We start from the raw sequence: 20,685 nt of genomic DNA on the forward strand, positions 1-20,685 counted from the left end.
CTGGGTCCTAGAAACAAAAATAAAAACCAAAAGAGACACAAAACTCCGCATAAGTTTTATGCTCACTCTCTCTTTCTCTTTATCATCTATTAACCAGAACACAGAAGATCTAGTGAAGGATCCTGAGGTTCTCATGGTTCGAATGGGGCAATTGCAGGAGAGTTGCCCCAGGAGGCAACTGATAAGGAACACATGGGTGGGATCACCACATGAGCAATCCAAAAGCTTAGCAATTGGCCTTTCATGAATAACACAGACATCATACATAGAGAAGGTATAGTTGAAGATAGTGATTTAAATCACTGAAAAACTCAAAAGATTAAAGAATAGAGAACTAAGGACAGAGTCCTGAGACATACAATTGGAGAATGCAAAAGATAGAATGTAAATCAATGAGAGAAAAGTAGCAAAACAATTTAAGATGGTTCGTTATCACTGAAATCAAGGCAGAAAAGAATCTCAAGAAAGAAATAGGTCAAGATCAGTCAGAAAGTGCCATTTAGAATGACCGGAAAGAGGTTATTGCTAAATTAACTGAACATAATTGGTAGAAGTTTATTTAAAACAGGAGTAATCTGAGACTTTTTGAAGATGGAAACAGAAGAGCCAGTAAGAACAGGGGAATTGAAGAAGCTAGGGAGAGGCCCATGGGGTTAAATTATCATAGAAAGTGGGAATGAGTAAGTTTTATAGTACAGGTAAATGGAGTAACTTAGGAGAGTAAGAGAGAAACTGTCTTTGAAGGGAAAAATGAGAGAACAGAGAATCATCCTGACACAAAAACATGTTTTATTTCTTCAAGATAATAAAGAAGTAGTGTTCTGGTTGTAGCTGGGAATGCAAAAAATATTCACAGAGGTTATTATAGATTGGAGCCATGCTGTGGAAAGATGATGAAATAATTCTAAAATCTCGGTGTGACTTCTGGTAATTTCTAATACAAATAGAAGTGTGGAATCAAGGAAGAAGAAAAATCTACATGTGCCATAATATATTTTGGGACCATTTAAAATATATCCATCTCTTCTAATTCTAATTATACAACTGATTCAAGTTGGGCAGCTATACCGGTATGGAGAACTGTGGACAAATAACACAAAAGACATTCTTCTCTTTTATGAAATGAGAAGTCTAACCAATGACAGTAACAAGAAGAGCAATTCTTAAGTCCTCTTATTCAAGTACAATAAATTAGTAAAATATTATTGACCATGTTCATGATTTATTGTTCTATTTTTGTTTTGGGAAGACATCTTGAATAGGCTGCTAGTAAGATTAGGAAAATAAAGTACATAGTAAAGAAATGGTAGAATCAGTCACATTTGGTCTCTCTGATACTTAGTTCATCACATGTCAATTCACTAATCATCAAGGTCCACTCAAGTCATAAAAAATTCTGTAATTCTTCAAATATAGTAATTCTCATTGATTCAAATCTGTTGAAAAGATTACTACATCAGAGAAAAATAGGTGAGCAAATGACCATTCTCTGATGTTAGAGGAGAGAAGTCAAATATAGCATTTTTTTTAGACTAAGATTAGTATGAGCATTGGTAAAGTCTCCTCTTCTTCCATTTCCCAAGACAAAGACTAAAGAATACTTCTTTCAAATCTTTTTTTATGAATTAAAAACATTAAAAAAATTTTGTGGAGATAGGGTCTCACTATGTCACCTAGGCTGATCTTAAACTCTGGTCTCAATCAGTCCTCCCACTTAGCCCTCCCCAAATGCTGGAGTTATGGAGTGAGTCACCATGGCTGGCCTCCTTTACATCTTAAAATACCTAGCAACAACCTAAATACTAATCTTGATTCTGCCACTGTTATATTTCAGTTTCTCTTGTTTGTACTGAATGACGTTTACAAAATGCTGCACAGAGGAACAACATAAGTTCTCTGTTTATAGACAAGGAGCAATGTGATAAATGCTGTCACATTTGTTTTCTAAGTAACTCCTGCAGTGGCTTGAGTGATTATATAATTTGTGCGCAAGCTTTAGAATTAATAGTATTGGTATTCATAATACAGCAGAATGTCTACTTAAAGCCTAATAGGATTTCCAGTAAAATTTTCATGGCATAAGGACTGTCTCAGAAATAGACTCTTCTTTTCCTATAAACTAGCTATGTCAACTCCAAGACTCCTTCTGTGTCTACATAGAGGTCATAATGCCTTGGTGCAAATTGGAATTCTAGTTGTAATCAGTTAACATAACCATTGCAATTCATTTAAGAAAAATATTGCTTAACCTAAGAAAAGGAGCATGTTGCTAAGAAATTCTGTAACAATTAGCTGTTGTAACCTTTTGATTTGTTAAATAAATATCTTACATGATTTGTCTCAGCAATAAAAAAAGGTGTCAAGTCCGGGAAGACTATGAAGAGGATGATTTTAGACTTGATCACCTTGTTTTATTCTTTCTGTGATTTTGAGAAAATGAAATAAATCCTGGTAGGAGTAGATCAAAAGGTTATAGACAGGAGGTAGCATCATTCTCTCTCCTGATTAGTCTATGAGGGCAATTAGGCAAGAACTACAAGTCATAATTTTTCTTTCTATTTTTTGGGGAAAGATATGGCATCCTCTATAGTCACAATCCTTTTGAATGCTATTTTACATGTCGAGATGCCTAAGGTCTCTTACTAATTGGAATACCTTTGCAAGGGACTCATGTTGGGATGACACCTCTCACTGAGGGAGACCATGTGGAGTATAAGACAAGCAGTGAGATACTTTTTACACTTCTATGATTTCTATGTGCATTTTAAGTTTTGCATAAGTCAATTAACTCTCTCACCCATAACTAAGCTTGTCCAGATCTTCCCCTATTTTTAGATTGTGCTTCATATCTGAAATTGTAGATAATGCACAAAGTAGTGACTACCTACCATGAGTCTGTCTTTTGGCCTAGTGACCAGAGACCCATATGGGCAAAATATAGGATTATTTTGTTCTACTGTAATTTACTAAATATAACCATAGAAAGGGAACACCTCTGTTTTCAAAAGGTGTTTAGACCTCATCTGAGTGGTTTCTTTTCAATATTTTAAAGTAGAAAAACATTGGTTTGAATTTAGGAGATCTGGATTCAAATCTCGGCTCCATTATGTAAGAGCTAGACAAGTTACTATCTTAGTCTATTTCTGTTGCTATAAAAAAAAAAAAAAAACTTAGGCATTTATAAAAACAGAAATTTATTGCTCACAATTCTGAAAGACAAGAAGTTCAAGATCGGGGCACTGGAAGATTTGACATCTGGTGAGGGATCTTTGTTTCCAATATGGCGCCCTGTTTATATGTCCTCATATAGTGGAAGGGCACAAGGAAAGAACTCACTTCCTGACGTCCTTTTATAAAGGCACTAATCCCTTCCATAAGCATGGAGTCCCCAAGGTTTAATCACCTTTTAACAACCTCACCTCTTTATATGGTTGCATTGGGAACTCTGTTTCAACATGAATTTTGGAGGGACACAAACATTCAAACCATACCAGTCACTTAATCTGCCCATCTCAGTTTTCTCACCTGTAATGTAAAGAATTAATAGTAGTTATCTCTTATAATTGTTAAGAAGATTCAAGAAGGCAATTTATAGAAATTAATTTAGTGCCATCCACTCATCTTGAAGATGTTCAATCTGAATCCTGAGGAAGAGTAAAGAAGCCACCCTCTAAGGAATATATAAAGATCTGGCTTTGCTGAGACTAAGGCAGAGTTGGTATGACAGTGGGGGACCAGCTGAGACATCTGAAGGAAGGGTAGTCTCTGGGAAACGGATGGGAAATGCTGAGGCCAAAGTGGAAGCCACAGGCAGATTCCAGGCAGGGCTGATTCAATGGGAAAAACCTCAAGCCAGGCAATGAGGCGTAGTCGGAAGAAAACAACAGGATTTGGACTAAGAGCTTGAATGCAACTCATAATTCCATCTGTTGGGTAGATCTCTAAAGATGCAGAGTTGTCACTTATGATTGAGGATGGGACTTTCTAACCTTTGTTTTAGTTATGAACACCTCTCCTGGTGTGAGGAGGTTTGAGGCTAGTGGATTTAGGCTGTGCAGAAAGAGAGAAACAGGGTCCTGCCAGCACTAATAATAGTACAGGCATAAACACTGAGTGGTTTTCCCAGTTCATGCAGGCTGTCTGGCTCTCCTGGCTCTCCTCGTTTCTGCGAGGTCTTATGTAACAGAGATTTTTGAATTAGAGGAGACGAATTCCGAATTATAAGTAAATGACCCATGGGTCCTCACTGGAACTTGTTTTTATCCCTAGTATTAAGTGGTGATTGGCTACATCCCAAGAAACAGTTTCCCCAAAAGGACAAACTTATATATTGGCTTTGGTGTCAGATAAAACTTATTTCAAGTCCAGAATCTACCATTTATTAGCTGCAACCTTAGTAAATTTATTTGGATTTTAACAGTAAAATAGGGAGATTGATCCTAACTTTATTATTAGGATAGAGCAAACCTTATTATTAGGATTATGACGTTTCTGACACTTGGTGCACATCAGTAAGTATTAACGATTACAATTTTGAAAGTGGAATAAACGTATGAAAACAATGACTACTAGTTTAAGTATTTTCTTGCATTTTAAAAATTCTACAGATTAGGTCTGGGTAGGATGTGGACATTCCCAGAGAAGGACCATACTTTCCCCATTGTTCAGTGTTTATTACTTCATGACACTTCATATGTTATCTCAATTACATTTCCATTTGCCTTTGATCACTTTGTGTACCAGGTACAAATGTATTTATAGAGCTAAATTTTATTTGTCAGTACCAACATTGTCTCAATATATTTTTCAATGCTATTAACATTGCTTATTAATGAAAGATGGATGAGTAATAATGATAAGAGGAAGTTTTACTGATGCATTTGCTTTCCTCTTTTCCTTTCTTCCTTCAGAAGTTTCTTAAGCATTCCTATCAGCGTGAAATAGGTAAGGATCCTACTGGGCACAGTGTAACTCTTGTGGATAAATGGTACATATCAAGAAATCTGTTGACTTATCATCTAGTGACAGCCGTTCAACTACCTTTCTCCCTACTGTGGAGAGTTGCTGGCTGAATCATTAGAAGTTGATTAATAGTCAAAAAAGAAGAATCTGCTAGGATGTAGGAAATAGGCACTCTCACACACACTGCAGCAGAGGATGAAATTGGTTCAACTTTTTGTGACGGGGCATTTAGCATGAATATATACAGTCTTAAGTTCAGGTTGCTCTTTGACTTAACAATTGCACAGTTACAAAATAATTCTAGAGACATAATCAGATAAATGTGCAAAGATGTATATACAAGGATGTTCACTGCAGCATTGTTTATAATAATGAAAAATTAGAAACTGCCTAAATGGTCAATAAAGCAGGCTTGGTAATGATACTGTTATAAGACAGAATAATATGGGCATGTTTTCAAATGCTATAAAAACTCCATAATGATATAAAAATTTTTCATAAATATCCATAATGTCAAGTGAATAAAAGCAAAACAAAAAGCTGTATGTTTAGGTAACATTCTGCATTTGTAATAAAATATTTGTTTATATACTTCAAAAAACGATAGGAATACGTATCAAAAGGCACAAGAATTGTGCTAGTGTGTTGGTGCTATCATAGGTGATCTTATTTTCTTCTTAAACTTATCTGCCATAAACATAATTTGGCTTTATAATCACTCAAACATAATTGTAAATTAGGAAGCCTGCCTTTGTGCTGCCAGAGCAGAGGTTTTTATCTCTTTTCTTCACTGCTCTGTGCCCAACAGCTAGAATAATGTCTGGCTATATTAGAGGCTCAATAAATCTCTGTTTAATGAATAAATATTCACTGTGTTCTATATTCTCAAGCATTAATGGAGATTGAGCACCTTCTCAGGACAGTTGTGCTGAAATAAATGGGAGCCTAAATGACTCAACTTCCCAAAGGAACCTTCATGTACAGAACAATACCAGAGGTTTAAGGCAGTAAATTAATGCTTTAAGATATCCCCAGTTTAATTTACATTATTTGTAGAGTTTAAGGTGGGAGCCAGGTGTCAAAATAGATAACAAATGGCTGTGCCTAAAAAATTACTCATCCATTTGTTTATCCATTTATTCAACAGACATTTGTTGCATGCTAATTTCTTATGTGTGTTGTGAAAAGTGCTGGGAGTATAACATCAAACAGGTAAAGATCTGCAGTTTAATATTTCATAGTGTTGGCTGCCCAACATCTCCTTCTTTGTGTTTGGAGAATTTCTCCTCTTATGAGACCTGTATCTTTAAGGTAGATGTCAGAAACTTAATTTTCAAACCTTTTTTAACAACCAGGGCCCAAGAATTTGATTTAGGTTTCTCCCATCAGACATTTCCAAGCAAGATTTTGATTAGGAAACATGGTAGGAAGAAGAAGGCACATTTCAGAATCATTTCCTGGTGAGAATGACGGGGAGAGAGGCAGTATTACATGGGTTCCAACAGTGGCACCATGGAGTCCACACAGGCAGGAAAAACTAAGGTGCCTGTTCCCAGCAGCAGCAGTGGAAAACTGTGTCTTGTTAGCAATCTTCCAATGTAATTTGGGTATTGTCCTGGATGGACAGCCTGCAATAATTCTTTGACCTTCCTAAAGATCCTGTGAAATGCCGAATTATATCTTACAGTGTGTTTCCCCTTTTACCAGTGATAGGACACCCAATAGAACACTTGCAATGATCTTGTTTTCCACCTCACCGCAGCTGCATACACTCATGGTCACACATACAATGTGCCATTACCAAAACCCCGTTTCAAGTGTCCCATTCTTTGATTGCCACTTTTCCCTCCAGTTCACTGCTTCAATTTTCTCCCACTCCAATAACCCCTAGAATGGCTGATCCTGCTCATTTTATTGTCTGTGGCTCCCACTCATGTCCTCACTTTCTTCCTTTGTTGGTTCACTTTGTGGTCCATCACTGTAAGTCATCATTTGCGTTCACTCTCAGCTCCCCTGCCATTCTTTTCCGCTGTCAAACTCACCTGAGAAGACCCCATTGTGGTTAAATCCAACCTTCTTTCTCCTTCATCCTGGCATCCTAGCAGTCGAATGAGACTGATATAAAATACACTAACATGCTGACTATCTCATATTATATCTCACTATATATATTGCACCTTAGTCCTGTCCAGCCAGCCAAATATGGCCCTGCTCCATCAGCTGTCTCTTGCACACTGAGATGATTTCTTACCACATCCCTCCCCTTTCCTCTCCCCATCTATAAGATATTGAGCCACCACAGATACTGCCTCACTTGCATCTACTCCCAAGTACTCTGTATACCTGTCTTGTACAGTTGAACTGTCCCTGACCCATAATGTCATCCCATCATTTTACAACCTGTATCCCACCTTCAATCACCTATTAAAGGACATGACATTGGGTTCCCTCAATCCTATATCATTACCATTTCCCTCTTAACTGGATCATTCCCACTAGGGTAAAATATGCTGTGATGTATCCTAGTAATATTCTCTGACTTCACTGCCCTTCTCAGTAAATTAACCACTTCTCTGCACTCTTCTATAGCACACACCCTTAAACACGTTGTCAGTGTTCATCATTTTCACTTTCCTGCATCTGCAGTCACCTTAGGACAAGCTGCCACCACCAGTTTTCACCTGAACGACTTCTCTGTGGTCTCCTTGCCTCTTCACTGACACACCTATAGGCTCCTCAAAGCAGCTAGAGTGAGTTTTTAAAAGTAGAAATAAGGTCAAGTCACTCTTTGCTTAAAATTTCCCGTGCTTTCACTATATTCATGTAAAAGTCAAAAGCCCTTGCCAGAGCTTACAAGAGCTTAGGTTGGCACTAGGCTACTTTTCTGACCTCATCTCCTACTCCTCTCACCCTCCTCCAACTCCTACTGTTCTTCTTTTTCTTTTCTTCAAACATTACAATATGCTTCCACCTTGAAGCTTGTGATTTGCTGTTCCTTCTTCCTTGAATATGCTTTCCTGGAGCAGTCACATGTCTTCCTCCCTCAATGAAGGATTTTGCTCAAATGGTACACTGTCATGGAGGATTTTCCTCCTCGTCTGCAATAGCTGCTCACCACCCCCATCACTCTTTGCTTACCCTAATTTCTTCTTGTTTGTAAAACTTATTACCTCTGCCATATATTAAGTGCTTTTTAAAACTATTTCTCTATTCCCATTAGAATATTATCTCCATGAGAGTGAGGATGTTGTTTTGATCACTGATATGTTCCCAGTGATTAGGGATATTGAATAAATATTTGTTGAAAGAGTGCCTGGGGTTGTATGAGAGCAGAGGAGGGAACATCACACTCTTCTTAGGAGGTTCTTCTCAGAGGAGGTGACTCTGGAACTAGTATTGAAAGATGGGAAATATGCCAGGCAACAAGTGAAGGCAAGAGGAGAGAACATCGTGGGAGGGAAATGATATATTCAGAGGCAGAGAGAAATGGAAATATTAATCTTAGAGAGAAAAGTATTTCCATTATAACTACAGCTTAGGAATAGATGGAGTAGAGGTGGAGATAGGGTTTTCAGAGATAAACCTGGAATGGTAGACACTGTAAGTGTGTTAGGCTCTGTCTTCCACAGTTTAGCAGTGTCACTTTGTGAATACTGAACCATTCCACAGACTTTTTTCCTATATTTTTCATATGCTTATATTTTTTAGTGTTGGAAAGAAAATTAAACCACTCTATATTGCTGTGGATGAAATGATGCAGAACTAAAAATCCAATTGCCTAATTTATGTCATCCTCTCTGAAAATGCATCTAATGCTTCTAGTATTTTCCAGCCTTCACCAAGTAGTGTAGCTTTATATATAAACTATGTACATGAGCTAGGTTTGTATGAAGTGACAAATCCGAGATCAAGTCATTCTTTATCTGAATAAACAATGTTGACTTGTGTCAATCTCATTCAAGAACATAAATAGAGAGGATTATTTTCATCATATACAGTGTTTTTTAATCCTTTAAGGCTCTGATCAAAGCTATGGATGGTCTATCCAGAAAAATATGCATAAACACACATAAGCAATTTTGAATAAAATTTCAGAAGGTATTAGATACCAACCCAAGATTGTTCATACTTTCGTCATGTCCGTTGGCTGGGCTAGTATCCCCTTTTCTGACACATTTTTTTTTGTTTGTGTGTTACACATATGGTGCCTACCAAGTTAGAAGAGTGTGAAATGGTTTAACTAAACTTGCCTGCCCACCTCATAGATTTTTCTTGGGAGCCAAAATTATTATATATGTGAATGTTCATTTAAAGCATCGAATACACTCCAAGAGTTGTTACTTTTCAAAGTTAAACACTTGTGAAAGATTGTTAGCATGTGATTTTAAAAAATATATGTGATGTCATTATTTATCCAGTGTGTTTCTGAATGATTTATAAAAGCACTGGATTCTCTAAAGATCTAGAAAGTTTTGGAAAATAGTCTCTCAATGAAAAAACAAGATAAGCATATAAACAGTATTTTAGATTAACTGAATGTAAAACAGGCCAAATTAGAATACAAGCATGCATCACTTAATGATGGGGATACATGCTGAGAATTTGTTGTTGGGCAATTTTGTTGTGTGGACATCATAGAATGTATTTACATAAATCTAACTGGTATAACCTAGTATATGCCTAGGCTGTACAGTATAGTCTATTGCTCTTAGGCTACAACTTGTACAGCATGTTACTGTACTGAATGCCATAGGGAATTGTAACAAAATGGTAAGTATTTGTGTATCTAAACATATCTAATAGAAAATATACAGTAAAAATACAGTATTCTAATCTCATGGGACCACAGTCATGTACATGGTCTGTCATTGATGAAAATGTTGTGTGATACATGACTGTATTTCCCAGATTATTGACCAAGCAGTTAAATGGTGACTTACACTATTTAGTCTTAAAGGTTGACCAATAAACCAAATGTAATGGAGACTTTATTGGCTATATTTTTGGTTGCAAACATTAAAAAACACAACTCAAAAGGCTTAACTCTAGAAAAAGTATATTGTTTCATATAGAGTTTCTATATAGGATGATTCAAGTGTCACCAGGAATTAAAGTTCCTTCCATCTTTCCACTACCATGATTTTGGATCAAGCTAGTCTTGATCCTCAGGTTAGCTTCCCTTAGATTGCAGTCTGACTACCATAGTTCCATAGTTACATCCAGAAATGTCAGATTTCAGAGAAATAAAATGACAATCTCTTCTTTGTGCTTCTTTTTCTAAGTTGCTGTCCTTAGACTCACGAGACCTGCTTCTTAGATCTATGACCGGAATGGGTCATAGTTCCATCCATAAACCAGTTATTGAAAAACAGTATGAGTTAACCCGATAGAGTTAAACTATTCAGGATTTATTCCTGAACTGAAAACAGAATTATATTCCATAAAGTATAGATATATGGATAAAATTAGGGCTTCCTTAGTGAGCAAGAAAAGAAAAATTACAGGGAGGCAACCATCAATCTCTCCTACAAGAGTTAAATAGAAACATGAAGAAAAAAAGTTTTTTAGTAAAATAAGATTATTTAGAGTGTGTGTTTGTAATTTTAGTTTCAGTGGATGATAGGTGGATAAAAAATGTCAGATTATTAGCTTCTTAGAAACTGATCAATATGCTTTGTGTATACAAATGGAAACAGTCATAGTTTTATCAGAAATATCAGTTAATATTTGAGAAGATAGTGTTGTGGTTACCATGAATAAGTCATGTATCCTTTGTGAGACTGATTTCCTCTTTTGCAAAATGCAGATAAAGCAACTTGCCCTGCCTACCTCAAAGACTTTCCTTGGGAGCCAAAATTATTATATATGTAAATATTCATTATAAAGTATAAAATATAATCCAAAAGTTGTTACTTTACAAGCGGGAGGAAGATCTACAATGAAATTCATGAGTCAAGCAGGAGTTGTTCCAAATTATCCTTACATATTTTTCCAAAAGTTAAACAAATCCATGTGATATTTTTGTTTGTAGTCTATTTCTCTCAGATTTCAAAACACTTGACATAAATGGTCATTAAATTGCTGTCAGTGAAGTAGTTTATAAGCACTATTCATTTCTTGTTTAGAAAAAAAAGCCATTTAGAGATCTTAACTTGCACAGGAACAAACAATGTAAAGGTAATGAAACTAGAAATAGAATCATGTTTTTAAATATCTGGCTCAGATTTTCTTTCTAGAATTTGACCATTTTGACATTAAAAATACATTATAACATTTTGTCTTAGTTTCTTTTGTCACCTACAACAGTGGCTTTAAAACTTTTTAACTGTGAAAGAAAAATTTAACTTTATATTATGAACCACTACAAACACACACTCACACACACACACTCTTTCTCACAAACACACACACACACCACTTGTCTCTACACAAATATATGCATATAAAATGGATATGAAAGTACAGGAAAACAGTACATGCTGCTTTATGTGACATTACCTGTGATATTTAACACTGTTACAACCTACTAAATCAATTTTATAACCGACCAATAGGCTATGATTCATACCTTATAAAACACTAGTCTACAAATCAGTGAAAACAGTGGCAATCTAGAGACTTGGGGTTCTGTCCATCCAGCAGAAGTCCGACAGATGTGTTTTGTTAGGCCTAAGCACTGTGTTTATTTATTTGTTGGCTTTTTATAATTAACCCAACTTTTACCTCAGAACTACTGAAAATATCTAAGGCAAGGCTTGAGTGTGCATAGTTTGGAACATTCTTACAGTTGAGATCACAACTGTTCACATTTTTCCTGAGCAATTTCATCCCATCCCACGGTCTCACCACCAGCAGTATCCTACTGGACTGGATGCCCATGTATCATCATACTCAAGATGTTCCAAACTGAACTCAAGATTTCCAATCTCATCCAGCTTACTCCTCCCTTTGTCTTCAGCATCCCCATCCCATACCCACGTTATCTTCCACAGCAGTTTCCAGGCTCTACATTTTTTACCTATGGAGGGCATCACCATAAACTCACTTGGCAGTGAGTTAATTCCCTTTTTATTCATCTTTCCTCCACTATGAAATTAATTAACCTTACTTGTTACTTCCACTGTCACAGCTCTTGCCTTAGTTCAGGGCCTCATCATTCTTTACTTGGACTGTTGCAGTGTCCTTCTAAGCATGTTTCCTTATCTCTCCTTGTTGTCTTCAAATCAGTTATTGATGCCAGAAGCCAGAAAGATCCTAGGAGGGTTTTTGCTTAAAGTTCTTCAGTGACTGCCTTGCAATAGGATAAAATCTCAACTCTTTTCTGGCAGCAAATCAAGAGCAAGGTCCCTATGAGCTGATTTGTAACTGACTTCCCCCATTGTAATCACTGCAAATCCTTTTAGATCCATCTTCAATTTAGCAAGTTCCCAATACATTTCACACTATTTCATGCTTCTGTACCATTGTACATAACTATCCTACAGACAGAGTTCCTTTATTTGATTCCCAGCTCTGGTCTTTTCTTCTTTCAATCAATATTTGCACATCCTGCCTGATGTTGTGGAGATATACTTGTCTTCCTTCCTTCCTTCCTTCCTTCCTTCCTTCCTTCCTTCCTTCCTTCCTTCCTTCCTTCCTTCCTTCCTTTTCTTTCTTTCTTTCTTTTTCTCTTTCTTTCTTTTTTCTCTTTCTTTCTTTCTTCCTTTCTGTCTCTCTCTCTTTCTCTTTCTCCTTCCTTCCTTTCCTTCCACCCTTTCTTTTTTCTTTCCTTCCTTCCTTCTTTCCTTCCTTCCTTCCTTCCTTCCTTTCCTTCCTTCCTTCCTTTCCTTCCTTCCTTCCTTCCTTCCTTCCTTTCCTTTGTTTTCTTCCTTTCCTTCCTTCCTTTCCTTTGTTTTCTTCCTTTCCTTCCTTTCCTTCCTTTCCTTCCTTTCCTTTCCTTCCTTCCTTCCTTCCTTCCTTCCTTCCTTCCTTCCTTCTTTCTTTTTTTTGGCAATGTCTCACTCTGCTGGATGGATCTCAGCTCACTGCAACCTCCTTCTCCTGGGTTCAAGTGATTATCCTGTCTCAGCCTCCCAAGTGGCTGGGATTATATGCACATGCCACCATGCCCGGCTAATTTTTGTATTTTTAGTAGAGGCGGGGTTTCACCATTTGGCCAGGTTGGTCTCAAACTTCTCATCACTCATGACCTCAAGTGATCCGCCCACCTTGGCCTCTCAAAGTGCTGGGATTACAGGTGTAAGCCACTGCGCCCAGCCAATACACTTGTGTTCTAATTCTAAGTCCCTGTGAAGGTTAATTTTGTGTATTAACATGACTGGGCTAAGGGATGCCCAGATAGTTGGTGAAACATTATTTCTGGGTATTTCAGTGGGGGTGTGTCTGGAAGAGATTAGCATTTGAATAAGTAGACTGAGTAAAAAAGACCCACCTCCACCAGAGTGGGTGAGTATCATTGAATTCATTGATGGCTCAAAGAGAACAAAAAGGCAGAGGAAGGGCAAATTCTCTCTCTCTTCTTAAGTTGAGGCATCTTTTGTCCTCATACGTTGAAGTTCCTAATTCTTGGACTTTCACACTCAGACTGAATTATGCTACTGTCTTTCCTCATTCTCCAGCCTGTGGGACTTCTGGTCCTCCATAACCATGTAAGTCAATTCCCATAATAAATATCACACACACACACACACACACACACACACACACACACACACACACACACACACATATCCTATTGCTTCTGTTTCTCTGGAGAACTCTGACTGATACAGTCCCTTAATCTTTTTCGTGCGTGTGATTTTATGCAAAATACCTCTCTGCACTTTAGCCTGTCCCTTTGACTTGTGGGAATCTTTTCAGGGTTGGACTAAATACATGTGAAATGCACAACACAACTTCTGGGCATCTACACAGACATTTTCTAACCCTTGATTTCGTGTTTGTAAGTTAAATCTAAGTCTTTTGTGTAGCAAAATTAACATAGTTAAAATATTTTGGTTCTGAGGAAATGATGTATTGTCTAAATATACACTTTCAAATGTTTGTATATTTATTGACAATCTATGCCAGATCTAAAAGTAATCTGGAGGTAAAAAGTGAATAAACTATTGACACTTTAATCCATATTGTTTTGCATCAATATTACAAACTGTACGCATTCTTGGGACATTTGTGTATTTCTGATAATTATAATGACTTCTATAAAATATTTGGTAACATCATATCTTCTTGTTTTCTTTGGTAGGAAAGTGGGAGTGAGGAGTGGCCTCAAAGTGAAAATATTGAAAACCTACTTAGTTTTTGTAACCAAAGCATCACAGTGCTTTGAAAAAATGGCTACAAATTGATCAATTTGGAGAGGTAGTTAGTCAACTGTAGCATTAATATGACTCACACAAAAAAATCTTTAATAATCTCTGTAAAAAAGTAAATAGCGTTTCAATGAAATTTGGAAACAATGTCTTTATTTGTAAGAAAAGAAGAAACAGAAAAAATGGACCACACGGTGTTGGAGCATGAATAGGGCTTGCAGCTTAGTGAGATTTAAGTGTAAAGTGAGACAAACGAATCAGAAACACAGGTATACAATGGGCAGAAATGGCTGCTGAGGCAGAGAGAGGGCTGCAGGACTTATGGGCAAATCTTGCCTTAGTTTAGAGATTGCTAGGAGGAGAGTAGCTAAAGAGAGGCATTTTAGTTTACAAAGCTCTTCAGGACATTATCCTAATCTCACTCTCCTGGGGAAATATTGCACACAAAACATTTTGCATGGGAAGAGGTGCTATATTTCCTGAGGGCAGCCTCTCAGGAAAGAAAGGGAGCTGGCCACGGGATTTATTCTAGATGAGTAATAGGAACCAGAGAATAATTGAAGGCATATTAAAATAGTATAAATATCCACAGCAGAGGAAATTTTTATACAGGGTCTAGGGAATTAAAATGAGGAAAAAGGTGAGCAAATTAGCAAAATCAAATTTTACTTCTGCTTTTCAGGGAAAAGAACTGGAACTCGGCTATTCAGAAATAAACTGTGAAGAAAAGTGACCAAAAGCTATGACACAAAAGAGGCACTAATTTCTAAACGACAAATCCTAAGACGTATTGCTCTAGACCAATCCTCTGTCAGAACAAGATTAAATGGATAACCCATTTGGTCTTTTCCATCTCTAGCTCCTTTTTATTTCCACTTCCATTATTCTATGAATATACAAGAAAGGGAAATATAATATTGTTAAAGCTCAGGCATGATTTATTGACTCACTGTATCTTTAAGATAGCACATGTACTTTGTGTTGTTATATTTGATAGCACATTTTTTCATGAATAATTGTGAATAGAGTAAACAAACTCATAAAGCCTGTTTAAAGTGTCAGTGCATAAGTTACTGCCAGTGGTGTCTTGGGGCTGCATTAACTTATACGTGTAATTTTTCTTCTTTCCTCTTCCTTCTCTCCTCCCCTTTTTAATTAATAGATTTTCTCACTCATGAGCATTTAGCATCGCCTTGTTTGCCTGATGCAGTTCCCTTTGGGGTTTCGCCTGTGGATGAGGCAGAAGAACTTGGGGGAAACAGCTTGATGAATCACAGTTTGTTGAAGGCCATTATGGTAGTAGTGATAGAGAAATTGAATATTTGCAAAATGCCAGAGGTGAAGGAATAGGACACACATGATTAAAATTGCCATAAAATCAAAGCTGTCAAAGCAACAAAAGCCATAAAAAAGAAATATTCTGGCAACGTCAGTCTCCCACACATCCAGGGGAAGCGTGTTGCTGAAGAAGTCCATTAGGAGTAGAGGAGGATTTTTTTTCCCATTGACTATGAAAGCATGCACTGAACTATAAATGTTCTCTGCCCTAGGAATTTTAGCTGAGACACCTGGGGACTGCAACCTTAAAACATCATTCAGAATACAGATCCTCTCAGCACTGTTGGAAAGGGCTGAAGAAAGGGCAACGCAGTGTGCAGAGGTGTGGGGCAAAGGGGCAGGGTAAGGTAGGAAGAGTAATTGAGGTAGAAGATGTGAAGGCTGCGGCTGACTTTGGATGAGGAATCTTGTAGTGAAAAGTACCTGTGTTGTCCTTTCCTAAAGACAGTATTACCAAGGAGCTGGAAGTATGGAAAAAGCCCTCATTTCCTCCCCAGAATTCATGACTACAGGGCAGGTGGAATCTGCTGAGTGATACGTGAAATGTGTATTAAGAGAACAAAATGATCATTCTTCCCACCTGAAGAGATCCAGGTACTTTGGTAGAAGTGGTTGTTTAGAAAGAGAGAAAACAATTTGTTAAGCTCATAAAGTAATCTATCTAGGGAGGTACCAGGAAAGGGCTACAGTGATTACTCTTGGCCCCCTCAATGGAAGATTCCTGATTTGAAGGTAGACGCTTAGGATTCAACACAAGTTCTGAAAATGAGGAGAGGATTTGAGTGGGAGATCAGAGAAAACTAAAGGGTTCCAAAAGAACAAATTTGCAATTTGATTTAAACGGAAACAAACCATCTTATAGCTACCTGCTTGGAAAAAAATATTACACTTCTTGTTTTCTGTCAGGCTTACTGTGGCATCATTTAAAATACTTCTGTAATCCGTGGGTGCTTGCCAAATTTAGTTGCACTCAAACAACCTTCTGATACCATGAATCCATGACCAACTTTTAATGAGGAGTCCAGTTTTTTATTTTTATTTTTATTTTTTCCAGCAAGCTTTTTCTGAATCTCCAGTAGCAGCTGTGATGAGGCAGTGAGACAGTGAAGAGACAAAGCTGGTGCAATTGGAAACTCACAGGTAGTAGATGTGCTCCTCTCCTGGAGGGACATCCCAGGAGATGGATGAGCAGGAGAGAGTTGACAATCAGGTAGGAGGGACACCAGATAGGTCTCAAAAGGCCATCAAAGGTCGCAATCCTCTATACATTATTTTTGTTAATTGCTGTTCAAACTTCCCAGAAAGGTTCTTTTTATTAATACCTAGGGCTACTTGGGGCCACTTGTTTACATTCAACTCTTACAAATAGAGGCCAAAAAATAACGCATACACTTGTCCTGAGGCACTGGCTTTATTCCTGGAATGGAGCTAGTGCTCAGAAGAATTCAGCTGCTGTGTCTCCTACTGTCTACACAGCAGTCGTGAGAGGCTTACCACTTAGTGGAAAATTCGTCCCGGGAAAGTCACCTACCTAAGATCCCTTATTTGCAAAACAAGAGTACTGGCAACAGATGACCCATAATGCCTCTTCTGGTTGGAAAAACTTTACAGTTTTAAGTAAAATAACCTCTCCGACACTGTTTTCTTGTCTGTAAAATGGGGATATTAAAATCCATCCTTTTTCCCCCGGGGTGGTTGTAAACCATTAGCCTGTTGCAAACTTTACAATTGTATGAAATTATAAGAAATCCTTATTATCATCATCATAATCATCATCGCCATTATCTCTTTATTTTCAACAATTTCCTGTAAACATCGAAGGTTCCATTTGGGAACCTGTTCAATTTCTTTGACTGGATTTAAAGAAAGACACACAATGTATTTCTAAATATGTTTTGCAAGAGTTTTCTTTAATTTTTAAAAATAAACATCTGAACTCATCGTGCAAGAAAAGATACACTTGTGTGATTGTAATCATTTCCATGGTAGCAAATTGGGAGGTCACACAGGAAAGGTCTAAGACTTGACTGCAGGTTCAAGCAGCAGGAGAAGCTGGTCTGGGACCAAATAAGCTCTTATTCAAGTAAAACTGTCGAAAAACACTGCCAAGGGAATACAGAAAATAACTGGGGAAGGAAATTGCTTTTGGAATAAATGTTCTGTTCTTTCAAGTTTGCTCTGGTAGAAAAGTGCCTGTTTGAAGAGACTTAATAGAACCATTAGAGGGACAAAACATGAAATATCTCATGAAATCTTAAAAGGTTTATTTTATAACCATTTTTTCTAAAGGCATATGTGGAGGAAAAGGAAACCAAGGAGATGAAATTTGTACTCTTGTACACAAATGCATAGGGTTATTTGATGTGGAACAATTACTTGTGCCTAAATCTATTTCAAATACGCTATTTGATATGCGCTTTGCCATGTTTCTTGTTATTATTTATGTATCCTGTGCTACTCATAGGTCTTGACATCAAACTAAAGTGCTTTGTTTTCCTGGACTTGCTCTTTTACTGCACTTTTGCAGTTACTCCTAGCTCTTTAATTATCATCCATTGAATTCTCTTCAATTTTAGTAAAAGCTTTTAGCATAGCTTTCTACCTGTTATTTATCAGTTACTGAACATCTACTGTGTATCAGGTACTGTTTGTTCATTTGTTCAACAAATATTACTTGAGTGCCTGTCCTAGCTCTGGGAATAAAAGACTGTAGAAGATATAGTCCCTGCCCCCAAATAATTTATAATTATGTGGAATTTAAAATCTAGACCATTAAAATACGATAACAAGGGGCTATAGGGTCTGTCTCCTATGAGGAGCAACTAATCCAGTATTGCTTGTAGGAGGGGTTGAGATTGTTAGAGGTACGCATAATTTGGTTGAGGCATCAAAGACCGGCAGAAATTAGTTTATCCAATGGAGGAGTGAGAAAGGTATGAAAAAAGAGAGTGGTGAGGTATTCCTAGGCTTGGAAAGGAAGGAAGATGTATTCGTGTTCTATGGCTGCTATGACAGATTATGAAAGACTTAGTGGCTTAAACAACAGAAATGTATTTTTTCACAGTTTTGGAGGCTGGAAGGCCAAGATCAAGGTGCTAGCAGAGATTGTTTCTGGTGAGACCTCTTTTCTTGCCTTGCAGATGGCTACTTTCTTGCTGTATCCTCAGAGGGTCTTTCTACTGTGTCCATGCACTCCTGGTGTCTCTGACTTTTCTTGTAAGGACACCAGCCCTTATAAGGGGAGTAAGGCCCTCAAATGAGGGGAGTAAGGCCCCACTTTTATGACTTCATTTAACTTTCCTTATCTCTTTAAAAGCTCTATCTGCAAACACAGTTACATGGGCGGGGGGTGGGAGGGGTGGCGGTTAGGACTTCAACATATGTATTTGAAGAGGAAATAGTTCAGTCCATAACAGAAAGTAATGAGCTTATTTTAGCAGTTCGACATCATTTAAGTCTAGTCAGTGAATAAAGGAAGAGAAATTTGTGAAACACTTGAATGTCAAGCTATCCATCTAAAGTTAATAAATCATAGGGCACTGGTGAGTCATTTAAGGGTCTGTCCAATGGCCTACTGTGATCAAATTTGCACTTCATCAGGATCATTCTGGTTGCAGGGTGAAGGATGAATAGAGGTGGGGTCAGTGACAGAGGCAAGATCAGACACAGAAAGAGTAAGAGTGTGGCAGCTGGCCAGGCCAGTGACATTGGTGGCTTGAATCAGAAGTGGATAGATCTGGAAGAATTGCAGGAGGTAGAATTGATAAGAATTGATTAGTTGTGTAAAGAGAATAAAGAAGGGGAAATTATTGATGTTAAGATTTTGCTATTTAGAGTAACCAAGTGAGATAAGCAATAAGGAAAAAATACTGGAAATTAGGAATTAGACAGGAGATGATATGACCAGCTTTGACATGGTGAACTTGGGGCTGGTAGAATATCTAAATGGGCATGTTTGAATAGATATAATATATATATTAGATATAAGCCTGAATCTCAGAAAAGACATCTTGGATGAAATCAGTTTAAAATTATTTAGAACATGAGCAAGTTTGCAGTTAGAGCTATGAGAGTAAATTAAATTATCTCTATTAATACAAAGTAGAAGACATTGGAAAAACTACCAATAGTAAGTCAGAAGTATTGCCATTAAAAATAAGAAGAGAGGAAGACAATTTCTTCCTCTTATTGGTAGATATATGAAATGTAATTCAAATATAACTCTATTTGTGAATTTGAGTCAATGCCCTCAATAAAGAACAAATTATATTTATATTGTGATTTACCAAATACATTGTATTAAAAAGATTTGTTTCTGTTGTATTTATATATTTTTATTCTCTCTGATTTAAATTTCAATTTATGATTTGATTTTCAACTTAAAGTCTTTTAAAATCTAATTATTATTTTGGCTCCATTAATTTTCCAAGTGTTCCAGTTAGTCTAAGACTAAAGCCTAAATCTCTGTTAACTAGCAATGGAGTTTACAAATTTTGAATTACCCCAGTAATAACTCAAATCTGGGGAAACTTGACTTTCTAAACGTGACATTATTTTCTGCTTTTGAATTCAAATGGCATAATTTTAACAGCTATGTTGTAAAGCATTATCAAAAAATGTTAGTTCCTATTCTTGGTGAAGATATTCATCACACTTGTATCTCATTCACAGTACTAACACACACACACACACACACACACACACACACGGTTACATCTACCTTAGGTAAGTATACTTATTATGGTTGGCTCCAGGGAATTGGCAAGGCTATCAAGGAAGGGGAAACCCATATAGCTGGTTAATATTGATTCTCGAGCTTTGGCAAATTCATTCTTTGAGCATATATCTACTGTATCTTTGAGCATCTATCTTCCATTTCAAAGGCTGTGCTAGGTGCAGTGAATATAGAAAACAGCCATGAACAGAAGTGACACGAGCCTGTCCTTCCTCAGCTTACAGTCTATCTACTTTGGTTTTGTCTCCCCAGCTTCATTGAGGCATGATTAACAAATAAAAAAATTGTATATTTTTGTACATTTTTATACCTTAAATATTGTATATTGTATATTTAAGG

At 37.1% G+C, this 20,685-nt stretch overlaps 1 long non-coding RNA gene across 1 annotated transcript in view; it reads left to right on the top strand.

The window, feature by feature from the left end:
- LOC103886308 overlaps positions 1-19,557 on the top strand; it is a 28,870-nt gene extending 9,313 nt beyond the window's left edge. Inside the window, exon 3 of the long non-coding RNA XR_649818.4 lies at positions 14,956-19,557. This is a non-coding gene — a long non-coding RNA (uncharacterized LOC103886308). The remainder of the gene's footprint in view (positions 1-14,955) is intronic.
- The last annotated feature ends 1,128 nt before the right edge of the window (positions 19,558-20,685 follow it).

Source organism: Papio anubis, chromosome 1, assembly GCF_008728515.1.
Source record: "Papio anubis isolate 15944 chromosome 1, Panubis1.0, whole genome shotgun sequence".
In the NCBI taxonomy this organism is placed as follows: domain Eukaryota; kingdom Metazoa; phylum Chordata; class Mammalia; order Primates; family Cercopithecidae; genus Papio; species Papio anubis.